Raw genomic sequence first — 26,419 nt, forward strand, 5'->3', positions numbered from 1 at the left:
TTCCAAATAGCTCTCAATTTTTGCAACAAAACTTTTAGGCCTCTGCTAAAGAGCTGAAGATGAATTTCACTTTTCAACATGACAACGACCCTAAGCATACCTCCAAATCAATAAAAGAATGGCTTTGCCAGAAGATCAGAGTTTTGGAATGGTCCAGCCATAGCCCAGACCTGGATCCAATTTAAAATCTGTGGGTTGACCAGAAGAGGCTGTACACATTAGATGCCCTAGCAATCTATCAGACGTGGAGCGCTAATGCAAGGAAGAGTGGGCAAAGAGCGGTAATTTTAGATATGCCGTGCTGATTGACTCCTTCCTAAAAGACTGAATGCGGTCATAAATTCAAAGGGTACTTTAACAATGTATTAGTTTAAGGGTGTGCAAATATTTATATTTAGGACAAGCATTCTTTATTAGTCTTTTTCCACCTAATAAGAATTCAGTTTATTTTTTCAGTTGAATTGTACAGATTATGGGTAACATAAAAGGTGGAAAAAATTCAGAAATTCTTCTTGGTATGATTTTTTTATGTGACAGACACGTGGCTTTTTAATATGGGTTTTTGAGGCTTTTTATATCCACTGTATGTACTCTCAGCCGCAGAAAGTAAAATGTATGACTGTCCATTTCAGAAATCAGCTAATCATTGGCTTTGCTTCACTACACAACAGGATTTTCTTATGTAGTATATCATGGCGGTTATTCCAATGAACAGCCGTACATAGTAGTACATAAACAGACCAGGTCACAGATACTTAGTGGTGTGATCTCAACTCCTTGATTGATTAAAGGGAATCTGTCAGCAGGATTTCATCCCTTCCCACCCCACCCTCCCCTCAACTAGTTATAACCCCATATAAAACTTTCAAGGATAAATCCAGCAATACCTTTACCTAGGCAGTCCGTTCCTAAGAATTCAACATGAGAATGGATATGCAATTCAGACTGAAGTGTTTTCGGCACAAGGAAGCCCTTGTCAAGCCTCTTTCGCTCCTGCTGTATTGCCAGCAAAATGCCTCCTCCTCCTGCTTGACTGACAACTCCTTTGCTGTGTGACTTCAAGCAATGTAGTGTCGGTCAAGAAGGAGAAGGCAGCGCTGGGCAGAAACAGAGTCGGTGTGAAAGAGGCTTGGGAAGAACTTCCACACATTGAAAGCACTTCAGTCTCATCTCCATTGAAGTGCTGATTTCTCAGCAATGGAGGAATGGACTGGCCATGTAAACGTTTTGCTGGACTTGTCTTTGAAAGAGCTACAAGACTTTTTTTTTGCCTCGCTCTTTTTTGTGTACTATAAAAAATGGACGGTTTATCATCAGTGTGCTGGACCCATTTGTCAACCATTTTTGTTCTGTATGTTGTTTTTTCCCATCAGTGTCGAATCCATTTTTCTTGTGTGCAAAGAAAACACAAACTCAAGCTTCTCCTACCCCTGCAGCACAGATAATATATAATATACTGTTAATGAATTCAGCATGACCCTTTAGCATTTGCAAGCTCCTCTAGAACAATACACAATATTGACTTACACAGTTTATAATAAACTGCCATGGATTTAGCATCCTAATAGCATTGTCTATTATCCCTGCTACAATGGCAGTGCCATAAAAGCCATCTGGCCCCTTTAGTACTGCAGTCAGTAAAGAGAAGTGAGCATGATGCCCTAAACAAATGCTAGACATTTTATACCGACAGCTGTGGATCAGAGAGTACTGGGACATTTACATGTCTAATGTCAATTTACTTCAAACAGGAGCTTCAACCAACTGATAAAAAATGCATGTAAGAAAATCCAGGTAAGCTTCAGTAAGCTTAATGCTTCTTACCTACATAATCTGCAGAATCTAGCAATGATGGCTTTGATCATCAGCTGATCATACCAGACAATTTGCTCTCAGTGTACAAGTGGCAACATGCAATAGTAAAGCCATCTCCCTTCATCCACCAGTGTCTGGAAGCACTGAGGTGCATCTGACTCGGTGCCAACAGACCTTGGCTTCAATGGCTTGTAGTTACACATCCACATCCTCAGGCTTTGTACTTCTGACCCTAATGTACTTTGTTACAACAGGTATGGTGACCAAGCAGCATTCCTTAGATAAAATCGAACTCGAATATTTACCCCCGCTGTACTTCTTCACACCATACACCAACCCCTTTGTAAACATGCTAAAATATGAATGACTGACCTGGAGAAACTGCAATTTCCCACTATAATGTGATTATCAGAAGGACTGATAAAAAAAAACTGCAGGCCTTTAGGGTAACAAATTTTCTACGGTTCCCTGCAGACCGGTCAGTATGCACCGGTGGCTACGGTGAGCATTTCTACTCATCACAATGCAACTGTGAGGCTGAATACAGACATCTATATTATATGGTCCGTGTATGGGCCAACCGCGGGTCTCCTGATCTGAATTAATAGCATCATACATGCCTATGAGGTAGTTAAGTTTGAATCAGGAAACCCAATTTTGGCTAAGGTATTGGGGTCTGTGCACGGACTGGAAAATATGGACTTGGGAAATGAGCCTCAGAGCTGCACTATCCAAACATAATATCTATCAATAATTTTTCAAAGGCTAGGTTCATAGAAGCGTATGTTCTCCATCCGAGAAAATCGGTCCGATTAGGATAGTCACACTCTGATCAGACTCAGAGTTTGATCAGAGTAAGATCAGAGTGGGATTTGTTTTTCTCGGACGTGGAGATTAAAATAAAGTATCTCCGTCTTCTACATTCAGTCAGTCCATGAAGACCGCACATGGATGTCATCAGAGCGCGGTCTGATTTTTTTCTACGGACCCACAGACTCGAATAGCCGAGTGCCATTATCAGAGGCAAATCGTGCATACTGCAATTTTAGACACGTGCACTGCCTCATTTAATAACATGGGTCTGAATGCAATCCAATGTTTTGACGGATAGCACTCGGACCGAAACTACGGGCGTCTGCACAAGCCCTAAGGCTAAACTCCCCCTAAGGCTCTGTTCACATCTCGTCAGAGGTTTACGTTACAGGTATACAGCAGGGGCATTCACCAGCTATACAGGCACATTCCTTCCCAATGGAGACCACAGGACACTCTTTTGACCTTCAGCAGGTGAGTGGATGTCTATGGCGACATTTAGTACATGTGCAGGGAACTTTCCCAGGGTATATGCTGAAAATGTTCACATAATAATACAGCACTGTCATTATTAAAATAAATGTAAACTAAGCAGCATATTTTTTATAACGGTGGCTCCTGGTCCAGTAAACGAATGGGATGTTTATAGGAAATCATTTTGGCTCATTAGTAATAGCATGTGACATGATATTCATGCACTTTCCTGGTCAGGGTATACAGATATTTGGTAATAGGGGTTTTCTGGTTTAATATTAAATATCCCAAAGGTTCTTTGAAAATAACAAAATCAGTCTTCCTTAACCCTTGCCACTCCAGTACTGCATCTCCATGGCACTCTTTGCTGATACATCTGCAGTGATGTCACGTGTACAGCACGTGACCGCTGCAGCCAATCCTTCGGCTCAGAAATCCTGCAAAGCCATTTCATTTTAAAAATAGAAAAACCTAAGATTTACAAATGGAAGCAGGTTTCATCTTTTGGTCGTGGCCACATATAATATTTAGATGGCATCAAGCCTGAGTCGTGGAGTTAGAGTCACAGCTAGTTTTGGGTACAGCTTAAACAAATATATTGTGTAATTTATTTACTTTCATAGAAAGTTAGAAAAGTTTACAAATGTCAATAATAGAAATACATTTTATAATATAAATAGGGTGTTGTAGCGGTGCTGAAAAAGCAGTTATCTCCTCTCCTATCCCTTATACTAAAAAAATAAAAAATGATCAACATTTGTTTTTACCAATTGCTAGCGATAAGAAGCAGCCATTAAAAAAAAACAGAAGAGTTAAGGCTGTTTTCAGACATTTTGTTTAGTTTTATTGGGCTTTTTAAAACCTATTTTCTCACTACAGTTTTAGTTTCTTAGTTTACTACCTGTGTATATACGAGAAAAAAAACGACCGATTATTCTGACCAGACTTTGATCATAGTATGGTCCTAAAAGGGATTTTCTGTTTTCGGAAAATCCCTGTTCCCTGTCTGGAGTTTGTTCTGAAAAAAAAAAAAAAAGTTGATGATCTCACTGATTGGCTGCAGCGCTGTTGACCTGACATCAGTGCTAGACAGGGGGACGGTGAGTAAAGCACAACTGAGGAAGAGGGGTTTTCCAAAACTGAGAAACCCCTTTAAACTTTTTTCTTTCTTTATTTTATCTTTAAAGAAGCACTCCCATTAATATTTTTTCCATTAAATGTGTGTATATGTATATAGTGAGTAGTGCGAGTGTGTTAATATACTCACCTACCCACCGCTCTCCGGGGTCCAGCGCCGTTCTGCTCCTCTTCTCAGTGACATCACCGCTCTACAACTCTCTCTGTTTTGAAATGTAAGGCCTCGTTCTGATGCTCCATAGACTTACGTGTAAGGCCACGGCCCCACTATCAGTATTTGGTCAGTATTTTTTCTCAGGAGTGGGAGCCAAAACCAGGTGAGGAACAATCAGAGAAAAGGTAGAATAGAAACAAGTCACCAATTCTGCATTTATCACCCACTCCTGGTTTTGGCTCCCACTCCTGAGAAAAAATACTGACCAAATACTGACCAAATACTGATAGTGGGGCTGTGGTCTAAAAGCCACTATCAGGTCACGGAGAGCAGTGTAACCCAGGCAGTCACTGAGAAGAGGAGCAGAACGGCGCTGGACCCCGGAGAGCGGTGGGTAGGCGAGTATATGAACGCGTTCACACTATGCACATATACACACATTTAATGGAAATAAAATATTCACGAGTGCGCTTGTTTAACGATAGAATAGGCTACTTCTGGTTTATTGAGCATTAAATAGAACATACTTCTACAGGTTCCCTTTAAAGATAGATCAACAAGTGGATCCTACATGGAGCAAAAGTACAAAGTGTCTCTACTCTATACACTCCGTGGGTATGGGTCTATTTCCTTCTAACCCTGCAGAGTGGTGTGCCCAGGATGAGACCCCCTGGACAATGACAGCGCCCGCAGCCCCCTGTATACCCACAGAAAGCAGGCAGCATGCAGATGGAGCAGAGCCGGGGCTCTCTTCTGTCTGGATCAGAGACCTGAGACAAGTTCAGCTCTGCTACATGTGCACGTGCTGAGGACACGCTCCCCGGCCCATACAGCACAGCTAGATCGTGTCACATGGCACAGAGAACTTTCCTGGGCATGGTCCACATAGCGCACTATGCCCAGCACTCGCCATTACCTCCTGTCCGTGGGGCCCACGCCAGCTGCCAGTGCCGACTTCTCCAGCAGAATGAAAGTCGTGAGGGTAAAGTTGAGTGATGTGAGCGTCTCCGGGAGGACTGGGCATTCCGTACCAATGGCTGTGCATCCACTAGGTGTTGTACACGGCAGCCTGCTCCCCCTGCTGGAGACGGCCGGGACTGCGCGCCCTCTGCTGGGCACAGGCAGACAAAAGGCGACGATGCGGTTGGTCTCTTATTCAGCCGTTTCATATTTTACAAATTTATTTTTTTTTACAGGTTTAATAACAAAAAAAAATAATAACACTTATAAAATGCACTGCAGGAAGGTGCCCTGATGTGAATCCAGTTTAAAACAGCTACAAAAATGATAAAAGTGGCACAATGATGGGCATCAAAGTGGATACTGAAGGGCGTTATCAAAAGGGTTAAATCACTTTGGGCCGCTGGTCTCACGCAACCATTAAATTGCTAGTGATGCCCCACATCTCTTAAAGAGACAGCGCGCACCATCCTAAAGTGTCCCCAGCCAATGGCTGGGAGACACTTATTATATAAGGCACCCCTACCTGTAGGGAGGTGCCTGAGCAATGTGTTCTGTCAGTTCGTCTGCACACTTGCTAGTGGTCTGGTCACCTGTTTGCCAGTACCTGCATGTTCCTGCCTGCACCCTCCGCGCCTCACTGCATACCAGCCGTGCCTGCCTGTACCAGATGAGCCTTCCCATTCCTGGCCGCTCCAGCTTCCTACCCCTTTGGGGGTTAGCTGCCATGTGTCTGAGGTCTGTCCTGGAGTAACACCTGGTGTCCATCTGGAGCCAAGTCTAACCACACCATTTGGGGCTCTAGGAAAGAGACAGGTGTTCGCCTAGTCACGCCTGTCGAGGCTCTCCTCTGTCCATGACACAGTGGTTCCACTACCACGTACATTACGATTTTCACAGATTTAAATAAGTATCTGATGTTTTTTAAAGGGTTAATTGACTTTGGGTCATTGATCTCACATCAGAGACACACAGACACTCTTGCCCTGCATCAAACGCAGGCCAGTCCAGCCTGGCCCAAGTGAGTTCTGGGCATCAGAGCTGGCATCAAAGTGGGCCGGCAGCCAATTTTTACATCTTTGAACAAGTAACTGGTGTTTTTAAAGGGTTAAATGACTTTGGGCCACTGATCAGACATCACTGTTAGACCACAGGCCCGCTATCAGTATTTGGTCAGTATTTTTTCTCAGGAGTGGGAGTGAAAACCAGGAGTGGGTGATAAATGCAGAACTGGTGACTTGTTTCTATTATACCTTTTCTCTGATTGTTCCCACTCCTGAGAAAAAATACTGACCAAATACTGACCAAGTGCTGATAGTGGGGCCGTGGCCATACACAGATAGTGATGTCCATTAAACACATGACTCCAGCCTGGCCCAAACGGGTTTTATGCATCAGAGTTGGCATCAGAAAAGGCAGACAGCCAATTTCCACAGATTTGAATAAGTAATTGGTGCTGGTAAGTAAACGGTTAACCTCTTACTGACATTTGACGTACTTGTACGTCATATGCCGGCTCCCTTACTTGGATGCACGCTTGCATGCCAAGAGTGCATCTTTCCCTGCAGATGATGACTGATTTAATCAGACATCATGTGTCTTTTACAGTCTCGGGTGGAGCAGAGCTCTGCCTGTGGCTTTTATCCTGTTAAATGCTGCTGTCAATCTCTGACACATGCCTATCAATGTGACAGAGATGTGATCGCGTGGCGCTGATGGGTTGCAATGACAGCCAGGGGTCTGCTGAAGACCCCTGTGCTTGTCAATATGATACTGCTGTGAAAGCCAGCGTTTGGCCACACTAAACGTATAAAAAATCGTTCCGTTTCTCAGTGCCGAGAGTGACACGAGTGTTGTCCATATGGAAATCCGTGTGTAATGCGATTGCCATGCTATGATGCGATATTTTCTCCCCTATGTATCCATATAACATCCATATGACATCAGTATGGCCTCACATTTCCCACATATTTTTCCAATGTAATGTCAAATTAAATTTAACAGCCTCAATGGTCTGAAGCTTATAAAAACCTAATGAACAAGGTCATACTGGGTCCACAAGAAGATATGTCTTCAAATCTTTGACATATACCCATGCTGGTATTGTCCTGGCTTGCTTATAACATGTCTGACAGGCATAGGCAGATTATGATGAGGGTAATCTGGGCTACCGCTCGGGGCCCCAGGGCTCCGGAGGGGTCCATGGCCAGATTGCGGCAGTCAGAGGCGGAGGGCCCCCGGAACGCTCCCCCAGCAGCGGCACACTGCTGCTGCTTCTTCTTCGGCCGGGCCAGCACTGCACCTGTTAACTTCCCTGTGTGCTGGCCCAGCCGCATCACAGCTAGGAGACACGGCCCTGTGCGCGGCCGTGTCTGCTAGTGTGACACTGCTACTTACCACCGGAGAGGAGCTGGATGACGGGAGCTGGGGGATGGTGAGTGAGTGTGTGTGTGCAGATATCATTGTGTGATGTCTGTTTATATGTATTTTTGTGTTTCAAATGTGTTTATGCGTGTATGTATGTATATGTGTGTATGTATGTATATGTCTGTATATGTTTGTGTGTGCGTGACTGCGTGTGGCCTCCCGCTGTCTCTGGGGGAGCGCCGTGCGGCCTCCCGCTGTATCTGGGGGGCGCCGTGCGGCCTCCCACTGTGTATAGATAGCGCCATGCGGCCCCCTGCTGTGTATAGATGGTGCCGTGCGGCCTCCTGCTATGTATAGATGGCGCCGTGCGGCCCCCTGCTGTGTATAGATGGCACCGTGCGGCCTGCTGCTGTGTATAGATAGCGCCGTGCAGCCTCCTGCTGTGTATAGATGGCTACGTGCGGCCTCCTGCTGTGCATAGATGGCTACGTGCGTCCTCCCGCTGTGTATAGATGGCTACGTGCGGCCCCCTGCTGTGTATAGATGGCTACTTGCGGCCTCCTGCTGTGTATAGATGGCTACGTGCGACCTCCCGCTGTGTATAGATGGCGCCGTGTGGCCTCCCGCTGTTTCTGGAGGGGCGCCGTGCGGCCTCTCGCTGTATCTGGGGGGTGCCGTGTGGCCTCCCGCTGTGTATAGATGGCTACGTGCGGCCTCCCGCTGTGTATAGATGGCTACGTGCACCCTCCCGCTGTGTATAGATGGCACTGTGTGGCCTCCTGCTGTGTATAGATGGCTACGTGCGGCCTCCCGCTGTGTACAGATGGCTATGTGCGACCTCCTGCTGTGTATAGATGGCTACCTGTGGCCTCCCGCTCTGTATACATGGCTACGTGCTACCTCCTGCTGTGTATAGATAGCTACGTGCAGCCTCTTGCTGTGTATGGGAGGATTGTGGCAGCTCATATTGTGTGTTGGGTCTCATACTGTATATAGGGGATGTCAGCATACTTAATTGTGCTCAATATTAAGTCATACAATTAATGTAAAAAAAAAATTATAATTAATATTGTGCCAAATTAATTTCACGTGAACTATCACATGATCTATCACAGGGGATCATGTGACATGTCACGTGATACATCAGGTGTGTGTGTGTGTGGGGGGGCCCGCGCCTTCTAAACTGCCCGGGGCCCTTGCTACTCTTAATCCACCCCTGCTGACAGGTTTACCTTAAATACAACTGAGCGGGTTCTTTTACATTGGGTCTTGTCTCAACGTTTTTTGGAGCCATACCAAGTTATTGTTGATCCTAGGAGGCGGAGATGAATGTGGGTCCATCCGCTTTTGATGCAACGGGTCACTAAAGGACATTTCCACCGTCTATATGGGGCTCTACGCAGCCACCCTGACAAGTTTTATGGCTACTGTCGGATGAACATCTCCACTTTTGATATCCTTTTGGAGGTCGTGCAACCTGGGATAACATTTAGCGATGGGAAGAGGGGGAAGGAAGCCCAACAACTCGGGAAAGGGGGAGTGAATACCCCTAGGCAGATCTAATATCACCCTGACTACCCTATCATCCCTATATAGGTTCCGCACCTATCGCCAAGCAGGAAACCTAATCCCTGAATGTCCCTAGAGCTAGGCCCTAGGTAGGGAGGGGAAGGGGTGAACACTAGTTAGGCCCCACTGTAACTAAAGACAACAAGGTAAACAAACAAAGGGGAAACACTTAGCTTGAGAAAACACCAGAGAGATAACGCCAACTATCCTTCAAGGGAAGCCCAAGAAGAAACTAGCCGACTACTAGTACTCCAGGCATGGACAGAGAAATATAGAACTATCACCGGCGACTCTCTGGAAACACTGAGAGTTTTTAACTATCAAGCAAGGGTGTGTCAATTAGCAGCAGAAGGTGGAGGTTGCTGCTGGGTCCTAAAGGAAGGAGGATATCACTAGACTACAGAGATGAGAGGATCAAGAAGGCGTCTGCAATGCCAAGTGCAGTGACCTTCTACAGCCGGATCCAGAGTGACTGTCTGTCACACTTGATACACCCGTGACACTTTATTGCCAAATAATTTTTCTTTTTGGTCATTATCACTCCATTAGGATGTATTTGAGTTGTCTATTGTTGACCATTTTTTTACAACTTTTACTTACAAATGTGTTGAAAGGCTTTATTTTAATTTAATTTGTCACTTATAGGTTGTTATTCTATTTTAGGTTTCTATCCACCGGTATCTCCTATGCGGCACTTCATCTGGAGTTTCTTATTGGGAAATTTACCACCTCAGGCATTGTACTTACAACTTGTACAGAAATATGGTCCTGCCTTCAGAATTCCATTATGCCTAAGCCCAAACAAACAAATATCCAACCTAGAAGACAAAAGGAGCCACGTCGGGTCACTCAAATTTTATGCATACTAAATGGTGAGATCTGAACTCCTGGATAAAATACTATGTCCAACTAACAAATGCAAATAGCAGTCTCACCCTTCGATTACCAGCAGAATTGGTGAGCAGAGTAAACCCGGATCAATGGGTATTGAGTGTCCTCAGGATAAAGTAACTTAACTGCAAAAAAGTGATATAGTGCAAAAAAAAAAACACAACACATACACAGATAAGTCTACACATCCCTTTTTTTTTGGACACCCTAGAATTAAGTTAACATGCAACCTCAAAATGTCAGCCATGCAATTAAGTGAAGCTAATGTGATTACAGTGATTAAGGCCTGTGTCATCCTTCATAATTTCACAAGGATCTATGAATGTTCACCTAATGATGATGACGCTGGTGATTTTCGCAATAATGCCAGGCCTACAAGACATGTTGCCAATCCACGTCGACAACCCTCTGGTCTCAAAGTTTGGGATATATTTACAAATTATTTTGTCTCACCACAGGGATCTACTCCTTGGCAAGTCTTGTGGCTATGTTATAATATCCTTGTTTGTTTGTTTTTTTTTTTTAAATAAAATGTTCTTGTCAAAAATGTATGATGCCTGTTTATTAGTGTTGATCGAGCACTAAAATGCTCGGGTGCTCGAAGCTCAGGCCGAGCTCGCCGTGATACTCGGGTGCTCGACCCAAGCAACGAGCCCAATGTTAGTTTATGGGAGACCAGAGCATTTTTGCGGCGGCACCCCCGGCAGTCTGTAGAAAGCCTAAAAAAAGTGCCCAAAACGATAGTGACAGTGCTCAAATGACATGGGGACAGCATGGGGATTGCCCCAGGAAGCATTTCTGACCCCCAGGTCACTGTTGTCAACAACGTGGTCAGAGGTATTAAGCCACTTTTACAGGCTCATAATAAAACGTTCAAAAACGAAAGTGAAACTTTTTTCCTGTGAAATATGTTAAGGAATTTCTTTTCCAGGGTAAAGACTTGTGTATAAGGTAAAATAAATAACCAAAAACAAAAATATTCCTCCACACATTGGGCTATGTTCACAAGTAGCATTTTTTATGCATTTTTGCACTTTTATATTGCTTTCAACTGTGACAAATGCATTCACCAGGAAATGTAATTTTAACATTTTACAACCTTATCTGGCCATGTGCTGTGTGACACATGCATACAGTGCTGAAAAGACATGTGGACAGCATGGGGAAGACCCCTGGAAGCATCTCTGACTCCCAGGTCACTGCCTAAAAGTGTGCCCATCAGAAGTGATGCTTGCCGCATCAGAAGATGCAGACTTGCAACTATCCCCGTGCAAGTCCTTGTCCCAGGGCAGTGTTCAATTGTACCTCCCCCATTCCTTGCAATGCAAGAGCAAATATGCAGCCAACCACCCACCCACCCGCAGGCTGAAATACCATACTGCTAGCTTGCACTTGAAATGGGGCCTTTTTAGTTTTGAGGAGGCCGAAGCTGGCCACTACCTCATGGCTGCTTCGGCAGCGAGGTATCCATACCCAGTCCCCAGCCGCCCGGCGGCCGGGTGTCCACGCTCGGTCCCCAGCCGCCCTGCGGCCGGGTGTCCACACCCGGTCCCCAACCACCCCGATTTCTCCGCGGAACATCCCAACAGACTTTTCTTAGCCCGGCCTACTTTAGGGCTGCATTGGACGAGCCCACCAGAGAACCAGACTCCTCCGGTGGGGCCTGGCTTCTCCATCAGGGGAGTTGAGAGTGCCAAGGTGAGGAGCATGTTGATGATGATAGAAGTTAGCATCTGCTTTGTTTTCTTGGAATGCAAGCGTAAGTGTGCAACCTGCCACCCACCCACCCCCAGGCTGCAATACCATACTGCTAGCTTGCTTGCACTTGAAATTGGGCCTTTTCGGCATGTGGAGGCAGATGCCGGCCACCATGTCATGGCTGCGTCGGCAGCCCTTTTATCCATACTCAGTCCCCAGCCGCCCGGCGGCCGGGTGTCCATGCTTGGTCCCCAGCCGCCAGGGCGCGGCTGGGTGTCCATAAACGGTCCCCAGCCGCCCTGATTTCTCCTGTTACCGACCCACACACTTTTCTTAGACTGGCCTGCTTTAGGGCAGCATTGGACGAGCCCACCAGAGAACCAGACTCCTCCGGTGGGCCCTGGCTTCTCCATCAGGGGAGTTGAGAGTGCCAAGGTGAGGAGCATGATGATGATAGAAGTTAGCATCTGCTTTGTTTTCTTGGAATGCAAGCGCATGTATGTAGTAGTGGCTAGTCCTTAGGTGGTCAGCGTTTTGGCGCATATTCTACCTCCTTCGAGGATTGCTGGATGTTTTCCTGCTACTATCCCAGTTCTATGACTCCTATTAAAACAAAGCTTCAGGTGATAAATGATGGATGAGGTAGTGGCAAAGGAGAAAGAGCAGGAGGAACAGGGACCATTCACATCAATATCAGGCCAGTCAACCACACATGTCTTGTAGGATATGTTTCTGTAAAAAAAGGAGCGGTTCTGCTACACAATTATAGGGCATACAGTGAGTGCAATGCCTACCAAACATTTCGAGGCACTCCAATGCCCCTTGGAAGTGACATGGAGGTCAGAGGGCCTTAACTAAACTGTTTTTTCCATTTATAGCAACTGGGTCTCCTGTACACTGTTGGCCTAAGCAGTGAATGGAAGGCTTTCCAAAAATTATGAGGAACTGCAATGCCCCTTGAAACAGACCTGGATTACAGCGTACTAAAAACCTTCTACCCATTATTGGGGAGTGGGTCTCTGTTAGTTTTCGCCTTTGCATTGAAAAGCAAAAGCTGACTAAAATTAGGAGGAAATGCAATGCCCGTTGGAAGAGTCGTGGAGGTTAGAGGTAATTAAAAACAACATTTCAATACCCCTCGGAAGAGACATGGAGGTCACAGTAGCTTAACAAGACAGTTTTAATGCCCCTTGAAAAAGTGGTGGAGGTCACAGTAGCTTAACAAGACGCTTTTAATGCCCCTTTGAAGAGACATGGAGGTTGCAGTAGCTTAACAAGACGGTTTTAATGCCCCTCGGAAGAGACGTGGAGGTCAGAGTGGTATAACAAGACGGTTTTAATGCCCCTTTGAAGAGACGTGGAGGTCAGAGTGGTATAACAAGACGGTTTTAATGCCCCTTTGAAGAGACGTGGAGGTCGCAGTAGCTTAACAAGATGGTTTTAATGCCCCTTACGTTTTAATGGACGTAGGAATATGCAATACCCTTACAAGAGCCATGCAGTACAGCATATTACAAACATTATTCCCATTATTGGGGAGTGGGTCTCCCATAGTATTTGCTTATGCCTTCCAAGCAAAAGCTGCCAAAAATTAGGACGTAGGAACTTGCAATACTCTTACAAGAGCCATGCAGTACAGCATATTACAAACATTATTCCCATTATTGGGGAGTGGGTCTCCCATAATATTTGCTTATGCCTTCCAAGCAAAAGCTGCCAAAAATTATGAGGAAATGCAATGCCCGTTCGAAGAGTCGTGGAGGTCCCACTAGCTTAACAAGACCGTTTTAATGCCCCTCAGAAGAGAAGTGGAGGTCAGAGTGGTATAACAACACGCTTTTAATGCCCCTCAGAAGAGACGTGGAGGTCACAGTAGCTTAACAAGACACTTTTAATGCCCCTCGGAAAAGTGGTGGAGGTCGCAGTAGCTTAACAAGACGCTTTTAATGCCCCTTACAAGAGCCATACAGTACAGCATCTTAAAAACATTATTCCCATTATTGGGGAGTGGATCTCCCATAGTCTTTGCTTATGCCTTCCAAGCAAAAGCTGGCAAAAATTAGGATGGAGGAACTTGCAATGCCCCTTACAAGAGCCATGCAGTACAGCATATTACAAGCATTATTCCCATGATTGGGGAGTGGGTCTCCCATAGTATTTGCTTACGCCTTCCAAGCAAAAGCTGCGAAAAATTAGGATGGAGGAACTTGCAATGCCCCTTACAAAAGCCATGCAGTACAGTATATTACAAACATTATTCCCATTATTGGGGAGTGTGTCTCCCATAGTCTTTGCTTATGCCTTCCAAGCAAAAGCTGCCAAAAATTAGGACGGAGGAACTTGCAATGCCCCATACAAGAGCCATGCAGTACAGCATATTACAAACATTATTCCCATTATTGGGGAGTGGGTCTCCCATAGTATTTGCTTATGCTTTCCAAGCAAAGGCTGCCAAAAATTAGGATGGAGGAACTTGCAATGCCCCTTACAAGAGCCATGCAGTACAGCATATTACAAACATTATTCCCATGATTGGGGAGTGGGTCTCCCATTGTATTTGCTTATGCCTTCCAAGCAAAAGCTGCCAAAAATTATGAGGAAATGCAATGCCCGTTCGAAGAGTCGTGGAGGTCAGACTGGTATAACAAGACGCTTTTAATGCCCCTCAGAAGAGACGTGGAGGTCAGACTGGTATAACAAGACGCTTTTAATGCCCCTCAGAAGAGACGTGGAGGTCAGAGTGGTATAACAAGACAGTTTAATTGCCCCTCAGAAGAGACGTGGAGGTCAGAGTGGTATAACAAGACGCATTTAATGCCCCTCAGAAGAGACGTGGAGGTCAGAGTGGTATAACAAGATGCTTTTAATGCCCCTCAGAAGAGACGTGGAGGTCAGAGTGGTATAACAACACGCTTTTAATGCCCCTTGGAAGAGACGTGGAGGTCCCAGTAGCTTAACAAGACACTTTTAATGCCCCTCGGAAAAGTGGTGGAGGTCCCAGTAGCTTAACAAGACGGTTTTAATGCCCCTCAGAAGAGACGTGGAGGTCCCAGTAGCTTAACAAGACGCTTTTAATGCCCCTTGGAAAAGTGGTGGAGGTCGCAGTAGCTTAACAAGACGCTTTTAATGCCCCATACGAGAGCCATGCAGTACAGCATATTACAAACATTATTCCCATTATTGGGGAGTGGGTCTCCCATAGTATTTGCTTATGCCTTCCAAGCAAAAGCTGCCAAAAATTTGGATGGAGGAACTTGCAATGCCCCTTAAGAAGAGCCATACAGTACAGCATCTTAAAAATATTATTCCCATTATTGGGGAGTGGGTCTCCCACAGTCTTTGCTTATGCCTTCCAAGCAAAAGTTGACAAAAATAAGGACGGAGGAACTTTCAATAATGGCAACATGGACCACGGTCACCCTGGTGGTATAGTGGTGGTGGAGGCTGAGGATAAGGAGAAGAGCATAAAACAGCCGAAATGATGAAGCGTATGCCCATGTGTGGGTGTGAAGCAGTGCATGTGAATACACCTCCCGAAAAAACACAGTGGATTTGACTTTATGTTACTCTGCTTTCATTTGGTGGTGATGAGAAGTCTGGCCCAATCCAGCCCTTGTTCATTTTGATAAGGGTTGTCAGCTTGTCAGCATTGTCAGTTGACAGGCGAGTGCGCTTATCAGTTCTAATTCCCCCAGTGGCACTAAAAACACGCTCCGATAACACGCTAGCGGCAGGGCAGGCCAGGACCTCCAAGGCGTACAGAGCGAGTTCATTCCAAGTGTCTAGCTTGGATACCCAATAATTAAAAGGCACAGAGGAATCACAGAGGACGCTGGTACGGTCGGCAAGGTACTTCCTCACCATCTTTTGAAGCTATCCACTCCTTGTGAGAGTACCCCGCACCTCAGGGCCTGTAAGCTGGCCAGGTCTCAGAAAACTGTCCCAGAATGTTGACAGTGTTCCCCTGCCTCTGCTGGATTGGAGTTGCCTCTCTCTCGCTTATACGCCTTGGTTGGTCAACGAACTGTGACCTCTGCCGCTAGCGTGTTCAGATGGGAACTTTTTTAACAGTTCTGCAGCAAGAGCCTTCTGGTACTGCCCCATTTTTGTAGACCTCTCCACCTCAGGAATAAGAAAGTGAAAGTTCTCCTTGTAGTGGGGGTCTAAAAGTGTCACCAACCAGTAATGACTGTCACCCAACATTTTGACAACGCGAGGGTCACGGTTAAGACAGCGTAACATAAAGTCAGCCATGCGTGCCAGACTGGTAATGGGCAAGACTTCCGTGTCCTCACCAAGATGACGACTGACCATGCTCTCCTCCTCCTCCTCCCCCCTGTCCTCAGGCCACCCACGCTGAACCGACGGTATGACAGTTGTACAGGTACTACCATCTACAGCGCATGACTCAAGCTCCTGTTCTTCTTCCTCCTCCTCCTCTCCCTTATTGTCCCCCAATGCACATTGGGATGAGATGAGGCTGGGCTGTGTGTAATCGACCGCTACTGCTTCTTGATCCATCTCATCATACTCTGGCTGCAATGCCTCCTCTTTAATTCTCTGCAGAGAGCGTTGCAAAAGACAGACAAGTGGAATGCTGACGCATCATCGCCACTGACCATCTGGGTGGACTCCTCAAAGTTTGTCAAGATGGTACAGATGTCAGACATCCAGGTCCACTCCTGAGGTCTTATGTGTGGAGTCTGACCTGAATATCGACGGCCTTGTTTCAGCTGGTACTCCACAACTGCTCTCTTTGGCTCACAAATCCTTTGCAACAAGTGGAGGGTAGAGTTCCAACGTGTGGGGACATCACACACCAGTCGGTGTGACGGAAGCTGCAAACGCTGCTGCAACACAGCAAGGGCGGTGGAAGCTGTAGACGACTTGCGAAAATTAGCTGACAGGCGGCGTACTTTGACGAGCAGATCTGGCAACTCGTATAATTTAAGAAACTGCTGAACCATGAGGTTAAGCACATGAGTCAGGCATGGTACGTGTGTGATCTCGCCTCGCCTCGCCTCAGAGCCGCCACCGGGTTACGGCCATTGTCACACACGACCATGCCTGGATGTAGGTTCAGCAGTCTCAGCCACAGATCTGCCTGCTCTTTCACAGCTGTCCACAACTCACAAACAGTGTGAGGTTTCTCACCTAAGCTTATGAGTTTCAGCACAGCCTGTTGCCGCTTGGTGGAGGCAGTACTGCAGTGCTTCCAGCTTGTAACTGATGTGTTGATATCTGAGATGGAGGCTGAACATGAGGAGGAGGAGGAGGATGATGCGCAGGAGCTGTACACTGTGGGGGCAACTCTGACTGACATAGGGCCCGCAATCCTCGGTGTGGGAAGGATGTGTTCCGTCCCAAGGTCCGACTGGGTCCCGGCTTCCACTATGTTTACCCAGTGTGCCATCAGGGAGATGTACCGTCCCTGGCCACAAGCACTTGTTCACGTGTCCGTTGTCAGGTGGACTCTCCCAGTAACTGCGTTGTTGAGGGCACGGCAGATGTTTTGGGACACGTGCTTGTGTAATGCGGGGATGGCACACCGGGCAAAATAGTGTGGGCTGGGGACCGAGTACCGAGGGACGGCCACCGCCATAAGGTTGCGGAAGGATTCCGTCTTCACCAGCCTAAAAGGCAGCATTTCCAACGCAAGCAGTCGTGAAATGTGCGAATTTAGGACTGTGGCCTGTGGGGCGTTGGCTGCGAATTTCCGCTTTCGTTCAAAGGTCTGGGATATGGACAATTGAACGCTGCGGTGGGACGTGGATGTGGACGTTGTTGCTGTTTCTTGAGAAACTGCCATAACAAGTGAAGACTGAGAGGAGGGGGCATCTTTGCATGCAGTATGGACAGGGGATTGCCTTGCACACACAACAGGGGGTTCTATTGCATGCACAACAGCGGAAGAAGCAGTGGTGACACCCGCTGACACTGGTCGTGGACCCTGAGGTTCGCCCCACAAAGTCGGGTGCTTTGCTGCCATGTGCCTGATCATGCTGGTGGTGGTCAGGCTGGTAGTTTTGTCACCCCTGCTGATGCTGGCATGGCAGGTGGTACAAATGGCCTTTTTGGGGTTATCAGCAGAGTCTTTAAAAAAATTCCAGACTCGGGAAGACCTACCGCTTGTACTGGCAACGTCCCTCGTGTTGGTGTTACGTGGAACTGTTGCCCGCCTTCTGTCTGCGGCCACCACACTGCTTCTTCCTACCTGTTGGGGTACTCTGCCTCCCTCCCCCTGTGTGCTGCTGGCCTCACTCTGCATGTCCTCCTGCCACATTGGGTCAGTTACTAGATCATCCACAACCTCCTCCTCTTCCTCTTGCGCACCACGATCCTCCTCCTCACTTCCTGGCAATTGTGTCTCGTCATCGTCCACATCTTGTGACAAATTGCCAGCGTCGACTTCCTGTGGCCGTGGCTGTTCAAATATTTGTGCATCGCTACATGGGATCTCCTCTTCCACCACTTCAAGCGGAGCAGGCAAGGGGCACAAATCTGGAAATGGACCAGTGAACAGCTCTTCAGTGTGTCCAAGTGTGGTGATTAGTTGCTGTCTGATGACACTCTGCATGGTGGGAGGAAGGAGCATCAGGGTGAGGAGGAGTATGTGGTCGAGACTCACGGCTACTAAGAGTTGACCGTGTGGAAGACAGACCGGAGGTGGTGGTGCCCAGGTAACTGGAAGTATTATCTGCTATCCAATTAGTAACCTGTTCACACTGATCAGTTTGCAATACTGGTGTTGTTCTGTGTTTCCCTAGTAATTCGGTCAAGAAGTGGGAGCGAGAAGATGTGGCTGTTGGTTGTGGCACATTTTCACCTTGGCCACGGCCCCGTCCTCTGCACGCACCATCACCAGAACGTCCACTTCCACGTCCCTTGCCACGCGCCTTGCCCATTGTAAATGAAGTAAAATAGTAAGTATAAAATATAAAATAAATATAAAATATAAATATAAAATATAAAATAAAATATAAAATATATAAAATAGTAAGTAAAATTCCACTCGCACTATCAATGGAAAAAGGGTAATAAAAAGTAGATTAGAACCGTGGAAGAGGAAAACCACAGTTCTGTTTCTCTGGCCTACACCCGACTCTTTTAAACAATCTGAACAATCAGGGAGAAAATATTACTGTTTTTCTTTACGGAAAAAATACCAAAAGCTGAATAATAGAGATTTCTTACCATGGAACAGCAAAACCACAGTTATAATTTACTGGTGTATGTAGACGAGACTTTTTTAAATATATATATTTGCGGCTGAACAGTGAGTGACACATTCAAACTGTTTTTTTTAGGTGCAAATGGCCCAAAAGTGGATAATACAGAGGTTTGAACCGTGGAACTGCAAAAGCACACTTCTGTCTCTCTGGCCTACACCAGACTATTTTCAACAGATATATTTGTGTCTGAACAATCAGGAGACACTATTTATTTTTACGGCAAAAAATGCTAAAAGCAGGATAATAGAGATTTTTTACCGTGGAACAGCAAAAGCACACTTCTGTCTCTCTGGCCCACACCAGACTATTTTCAACAGATATATTTGTGTCTGAAAATCAGGGAGACACTATTATTTTTTTTTTTACGGCAAAAAATGTCAAGAGCAGGATAATAGAGATTTTTTACCGTGGAACAGCAAAAGCACACTTCTGTCTCTCTGGCCTACACCAGACTATTTTCAACAGATATATTTGTGTCTGAGCAATCAGGAGACACTATTATTTATTTTTTACGGCAAAAAATGCCAAAAGCAGGATAATAGAGATTTTTTACCGTGGAACAGCAAAAGCACACTTCTGTCTCTCTGGCCTACACCAGACTATTTTCAACAGATATATTTGTGTCTGAACAATCAGGAGACACTATTTATTTTTACGGCAAAAAATGCTAAAAGCAGGATAATAGAGATTTTTTACCGTGGAACAGCAAAAGCACACTTCTGTCTCTCTGGCCCACACCAGACTATTTTCAACAGATATATTTGTGTCTGAAAATCAGGGAGACACTATTATTTTTTTTTTTACGGCAAAAAATGTCAAGAGCAGGATAATAGAGATTTTTTACCGTGGAACAGCAAAAGCACACTTCTGTCTCTCTGGCCTACACCAGACTATTTTCAACAGATATATTTGTGTCTGAGCAATCAGGAGACACTATTATTTATTTTTTACGGCAAAAAATGCCAAAAGCAGGATAATAGAGATTTTTTACCGTGGAACAGCAAAAGCACACTTCTGTCTCTCTGGCCTACACCAGACTATTTTCAACAGATATATTTGTGTCTGAACAATCAGGAGACACTATTTATTTTTACGGCAAAAAATGCTAAAAGCAGGATAATAGAGATTTTTTACCGTGGAACAGCAAAAGCACACTTCTGTCTCTCTGGCCCACACCAGACTATTTTCAACAGATATATTTGTGTCTGAAAATCAGGGAGACACTATTATTTTTTTTTTTACGGCAAAAAATGTCAAGAGCAGGATAATAGAGATTTTTTACCGTGGAACAGCAAAAGCACACTTCTGTCTCTCTGGCCTACACCAGACTATTTTCAACAGATATATTTGTGTCTGAAAAATCAGGGAGACACTATTATTTTTTTTTTTACGGCAAAAAATGCTAAGAGCAGGATAATAGAGATTTTTTACCGTGGAACAGCAAAAGCACACTTCTGTCTCTCTGGCCTACACCAGACTATTTTCAACAGATATATTTGTGTCTGAGCAATCAGGAGACACTATTATTTATTTTTTACGGCAAAAAATGCCAAAAGCAGGATAATAGAGATTTTTTACCGTGGAACAGCAAAACCACAGTTAAAATTTACTGGTGTATACCAGACTATTTTCAACAGATATATTTGTGTCTGAACAATCAGGAGACACTATTATTTATTTTTTACGGCAAAAAAAGCCAAAAGCAGGATAATAGAGATTTTTTACCGTGGAACAGCAAAATCACAGTTATAATTTACTGGTGTATACCAGACTATTTTCAACAGATATATTTGTGTCTGGACAATCAGGAGACACTATTATTTATTTTTTACGGCAAAAAATGCCAAAAGCAGGATAATAGAGATTTTTTACCGTGGAACAGCAAAACCACAGTTATAATTTACTGGTGTATACCAGACTTTTTTAAATATATATATATTTGCGGCTGAACAGTGAGCGACACACTCAAACTGTTTTTTTTTAGATACAAAAGGCACAAAACTGGATAATACAGAGATTTCACCCGTGGAACTGCAAAACCTCACTTCTGTTTCTGTGGCCTATACCAGACTCTTTTCAACAGATATATTTGTGTCTGAAAAATCAGAGACACACTTTTTTTTTTTGTGGGGTGGGGGGGGGGACACCAATAGGTTAATAAGACGGGTATTTGTACAGTGTGAAGGAGGAAAAAAAAAAGAGGATTTAGATGAAAAAAAAAGGATTTTTCCTGGCCCCCGAGACCTGGAGCTAAGTCCAGCAATTTCAGAAACAGGAGCACACAGGACTGTAATGCAGCGTTTGCTGGTATAACCCCACTGCGTCTCCTATACAGCCTGCCTGTCTGCCTGATATCTGGGATGGATATTAGTCCTGAGAAGGACTGTTTGTTTGATCTGGCAGGCTTTACAGACCCTACACTAACTATTTTGCAGGATAAATCTCTCCCTAGCTCAGCAGCGCTGTCCCTACACTGTTTAATCCAGAGCGACTGTGTCCAAGATGGCGGCGCCCGGTTTTAAATACTCGAGGTGACGCTGTGCGGCCAGCCAATCACTGTAATGCCCACAAACAATTTGGCTGCGGCATTATAGTGACTGGCTGGCAATCCCTGCATGTTCATTGGCTCTGTAAAGAGCGCCAAACATGCAGGGCGGAGACCCGAGCTCCCGCCCGAGTAACCCGGAAATGCTCGGTGCTCGCCGAACATCCCGAGTAGCGTGATGCTCGGGTGAGTACCTAGCAGTGTCGAGCATGCTTGCTCAACACTACTCACTAGTGAATCAGCTAGAATGGAGTTGATTGTTTGAGGACCACAAAAAATCAACTCCAAACTAGATGCAACCGTGAAGTGTGCAGTGAAATATGCCTCTGAGGGGTTAAGTGTGGGTGAAATCTGCCTCTGAGGGGTTAAATGTGCGGTGAAATCTGCCTCTGAGGGGTTAAGTGTAGGTGCAATCTGCCTCTGAGGGGTTAAGTGTGGGTGAAATCTGCCTCTGAGGGGTTAAGTGTGTGGTGAAATCTGCCTCTGAGGGGTTAAGTGTGTGGTGAAATCTGCCTCTGAGGGGTTAAGTGTGTGGTGAAATCTGCCTCTGAGGGGTTAAGTGTGAGGTGAAATCTGCCTCTGAGGGGTTAAGTGTGTGGTGAAATCTGCCTCTGAGGGGTTAAGTGTGAGGTGAAATCTGCCTCTGAGGGGTGAAGTGTGAGGTGAAATCTGCCTCTGAGGGGTTAAGTGTGTGGTGAAATCTGCCTCTGAAGGGTGAAGTGTGAGGTGAAATCTGCCTCTGAGGGGTTAAGTGTGAGGTGAAATCTGCCTCTGATGGGTGAGGTGTGAGGTGAATTCTGCCTCTGAGGAGTGATGTGGGAGGAAAGATCTGCATCAGAGGGTGTGAAATGTGAAGCGATATCTGCCTCAGAGGGGTGAAGTGTTGTCAGTTGAAATCTGCCTCTTAGAGGTGAAATGTGGAGTAAAATCTTCCTTTGAGAGGTGAAGTGTGCTGTGAAATCTCCTCCGAGGCATGACGAAATCTGCTCTGGAAGGGAGATGTATCAGGTGAAATCTGCCTCTGACATGTGAAGTGTGAGGTAACATCTGCCTCTCAGGTGTGAACTGTGATTTAAATCTGTGTCTAAGGGATAAAGTGTGAGGTGAACTGTGGCTCTCAGTGGTAAAGTGTGAGCTGAAATCTGCCTCTTAGTGGTGAAGTGTGAGGTGAAATCTGCTTCTGAGAAGTAAAGTGTGCAGTGAAATTTGCCTCTGAGGGGTAAAGCGTGAGGTGAACTCTGCCTCTGAGTGGTGAGTGTTAGGTGAAATCTTCATCTGAGGGGTAAAGTGAGGTTAAATCTGCCTCCCAGGGGCAGGGCCACCATTAGGGCATTACTGCCCTTACTGCTGTATGGGGCCCCGTGAGCAGCAGTACAGAGGGGTACCTGGGCCCAGTCGGGACCCCCCTCTTGTGCACACCTGGGCGCTGAGTTCCTTACCGGAGCTCCGCAGCCGCGCACCTCCAGCAGCTTCCCCATACTTCTCCTGACTTCTGGTGTTCTTTTCCTTACCAAAAAGCTCTATTTTTGTTTCATCTTTCCACAGAACATTTTCACAAAAGGAAAAAATGTGTTTCCATACTAAATAAATGTAAAGGGTGCCAATACCAGTATCACAGCAAGCTTTAGGTTTTTCTATTTTTCCCTCTAATTGTTTTCTGTTTTAAATTGTTGTTTATAATTTGCTCTTTTGAAAAACTGTTTCACTTGATTAATTTTTTTCAGGAGATATTCCACATTATGTACTTAAACTTCATGGGTGCCAATAATGATAGGCAGGATTGTAAATATGCAGCTTGCAACACTCAGTAGCATTGCAAACCTGGAGAGGAGTTTAGAGCTCACTGAGCATGCTCTGGCTGGGGCCAGTGATATGGAGGAGCGTGGAGGTGGGGAAGATCAGGACCCAGAAGTAGGTATCTGGGTAACAGAAGAAGTGTCAAGGAGCCTAGCCTGATCTGACACAACCTAGTAAATATGCCTGTTTTGCTGATATTAGAAATGCAAGCCCAGGACTAGGATCACTAAAGCAGGATGTTGCTCCTAGCAATCAGGAAAATGAATGCTGTAGGAAGGAGAGAAATAGGAGTGCAGCCATTCAGATGTTGGTGGTAGGAGACTCTATAATTAGGTGGACAGACAGGGGTCATCTGAAAACGAGACCATGAATACCGAACAGTGTATTGTCTGACGGGTGCTCGAGTTTGGCATATTGCGGATCGGATAGACATATTGATGGCTGGGCCTCGGGAAAACCCATTGGGGTACTCATTGGGAGGAGGTGTAAGGTCATTAAAAATAATTACAGGGAATTAGGAGAGAAACTGAAGTCCAGGACCTCCAAGGTGGTGTTTTCAGAAATACTGTGTCACGGGTGTGTCAGAAGTAACAGACAGTCGCCCTGCAGTTGGTTGCAGGAGATCTCTATATTTGGCTGTGCGGCTCTGGATTGCTGAAAGGTTCTGCTACTTGGTACTGGTTCAGACTGTGCAGGTCTGGATAGCAGAAAGGATGCAGGTTAGCAAACACTTGTACAAAATCAGACAATGTGGACAAAGAGGGCCTAACAACAGGCAGGCTAAAAACACACTAACTAGAATGTTCCTCAGGCACATACCAACAGGTGGAAGTGCCTTAAGTTGTAAGTGTCTCTCAGTAGTGATGAGCGAGCATTAAAATGCTTGGGTAGTTGTTGCACCAGTCGAGCAAATTGGAATGCTCGAGTGCTCGGTCCGAGTAATGAGCCCAATGTAAGTCTATAGGAAACTCGAGCATTTTTCCGGCGGCGGCGGTCTATAGAGGGCCTAAAAATTGCCCAATCGATGGGAACAGTGCTCAAATGACATAGGAAGAACATGGGGAAGACCCCTGGAAGCATCTCTGACTCCCAGGTCACTGCTGTCAACAATGTTGTCAGAGGTATTACACCACTTTTACGGACTCACAATAAAACATACAAAAACAAAACCAAAATGGATTTTCCTGGGAAAATGTTAAGGAACATCCTTTCCAGGGTAATGACTTGTATATAAGGCAAAATAAATATACAAAAACAAAAATGCTCCTCTACACCTTGGGTTTTGTTCACACGTAGCGTTTTTGATGTGTTTTTGCACTTTTGCATTGCTTTCAACGATGAAAAATACAATCACCGATAAATGTAATTTTAACATTTTGCTACCTTATCTTGCCATGTGGTGTGTGAGACATGATCAGACACATCCTGTGTCATTTATAAAGGAGGGACTCTGAAAGTCACAAACACTATTTTTATAGGGCCATCAGGCGGCCCTTACTATTATTAAAGGGCCAGCAGTCAGCTATGCTTTGTGTTCCCATTATGAAAGAGTGGGTCTCCTATACTGTTATTGCATATGCAGTGACTGCAAAGGCTGCCAAAAATTTGGACACACCCCAATATCCCTTTGAAGAGACGTATAGGAGGGCCTCAGTAAAAAAAATGTTCCCATCATAAAGGAGTGGGTCTCCTATAGTGGTAATGCCCATGCTGTGACTGCAAAGGCTGTCAAAATTTGGGAAAACCCCCAATAACAATTTAAAAACACATAGAGGTGGGCCTCAGTAACAACATGTTCCCATTAGAAAGGATCGGTTCTACTATACAGTTATAGGGTATGCAGTGAGTCCAACGGCTGCCAAAATTTAGGAAAAACCCTAATAACAATTTAAAGACACATAGAGCTGGGCCTCAGTAACAACACGTTCCCATTAGAAAGGAGCGGGTCTGCTATCCAGTTATAGGATATGCAGTGAGTCCAACGGCTGCCAAAATTTAGGAAAAACCCCAATACCAATTTAAAGACACATAGAGCTGGGCTACAGTAATGACATGTTCCCATCAGAAAGGAGTGGGTCTCCCATACTGTAATTGCTTATGCAGTGACTGCAACGGCTGCCAAAAATTTGGAGGAACTCCAATGCCCCTTGCAAGAGACATAGAGATGAGAGGGCCTCCTGAAAACAATGTTCCCATTATTAGGAAGTGGGTCTCCCATACTGTTTGCCTATGCAGTGAATGCAACAGCTGCCAAAATTTGGAGGAACTCCAATGCCCCTTGCAAGAGACGTAGATATGGTGATATGGTAGATATTGTGGTGATATGGTGGTGGTGAATGAGGATGAGGAGGAGGAGGACAAGAGCAAATAGACAAAATCAGGAAGCGTATGTAGCGTCGGCGTCCCTGCCTCCTGCTAGGCAGGGACGCTGTTCCCCTCACCTCTCCACTCCGTCCCCGGCGTCCTCCTCCCGCTCTGCTGGCAGCGCGTGCTGCTTCCCGGCCACTGTGCTTAGGGCGCGCACGCGCGCGCTCCCCCTCTCTTAAAGGGGCCGCGCGCGCCGTCCTAAGGAGTCCCCGGCCAATGGCCGGAGGACCTCACCATATAAAAGGCACCTCCTCCAAAATGGAGGTGCCCGAGCAATGTTGTTGCAAAGCCTTCACTCTGCTTCAGCCCTCAGGTCCCGTTACCAGTTACCTGCCAGTCACCTGCCAGATTCCTGCTTGATACCTGCCTGATATCCGTTTACCTGCTTGCAAGCCTGCGGTCCGACGGTCTGCCTTCCGACACCTGTCAGTCTGTCTATGGACCAGCCTGCCTGCTCACCTGGGAGCGCTCGCCTGCTACCTGTCTGCTAGCCTACCTGGAGGCTCCGCCGTCACTTGCCGTGACCACCTGCCTGCCCAGAGACTCTTGCCTGCTCACCTGGGAGCGCTCACCTGCTACCTGTCTGCTAGCCTACCTGGA

At 45.8% G+C, this 26,419-nt stretch overlaps 1 protein-coding gene and 1 long non-coding RNA gene across 3 annotated transcripts in view; one reads left to right on the forward strand and one right to left on the reverse strand.

Moving 5' to 3' along the window:
- Positions 1–5,469, reverse strand: part of MOB3B (MOB kinase activator 3B) — a 102,244-nt gene extending 96,775 nt beyond the window's left edge. Inside the window, exon 1 of one of the 2 annotated variants that reach the window (XM_073667357.1) lies at positions 5,310–5,469. The gene's annotated coding sequence lies outside the window, so the exon portion shown is untranslated. Of the gene's footprint in view, positions 1–893; positions 1,022–5,309 lie in introns of those variants that run through there. The other variant, XM_073667366.1, reaches the window with a different exon arrangement.
- On the forward strand, positions 5,252–10,727 carry LOC141229038 (uncharacterized). Its single transcript, XR_012295839.1, has 2 exons — positions 5,252–5,536; positions 9,953–10,727. It is a non-coding gene; the product is annotated as an uncharacterized lncRNA (long non-coding RNA).
- Positions 10,728–26,419: the final 15,692 nt, after the last annotated feature.

The sequence above is a fragment of the Phyllobates terribilis genome, unplaced genomic scaffold, assembly GCF_046119375.1.
Source record: "Phyllobates terribilis strain yellow unplaced genomic scaffold, ASM4611937v1 Scaffold_1__5_contigs__length_1240528914, whole genome shotgun sequence".
NCBI classification, from domain to species: domain Eukaryota; kingdom Metazoa; phylum Chordata; class Amphibia; order Anura; family Dendrobatidae; genus Phyllobates; species Phyllobates terribilis.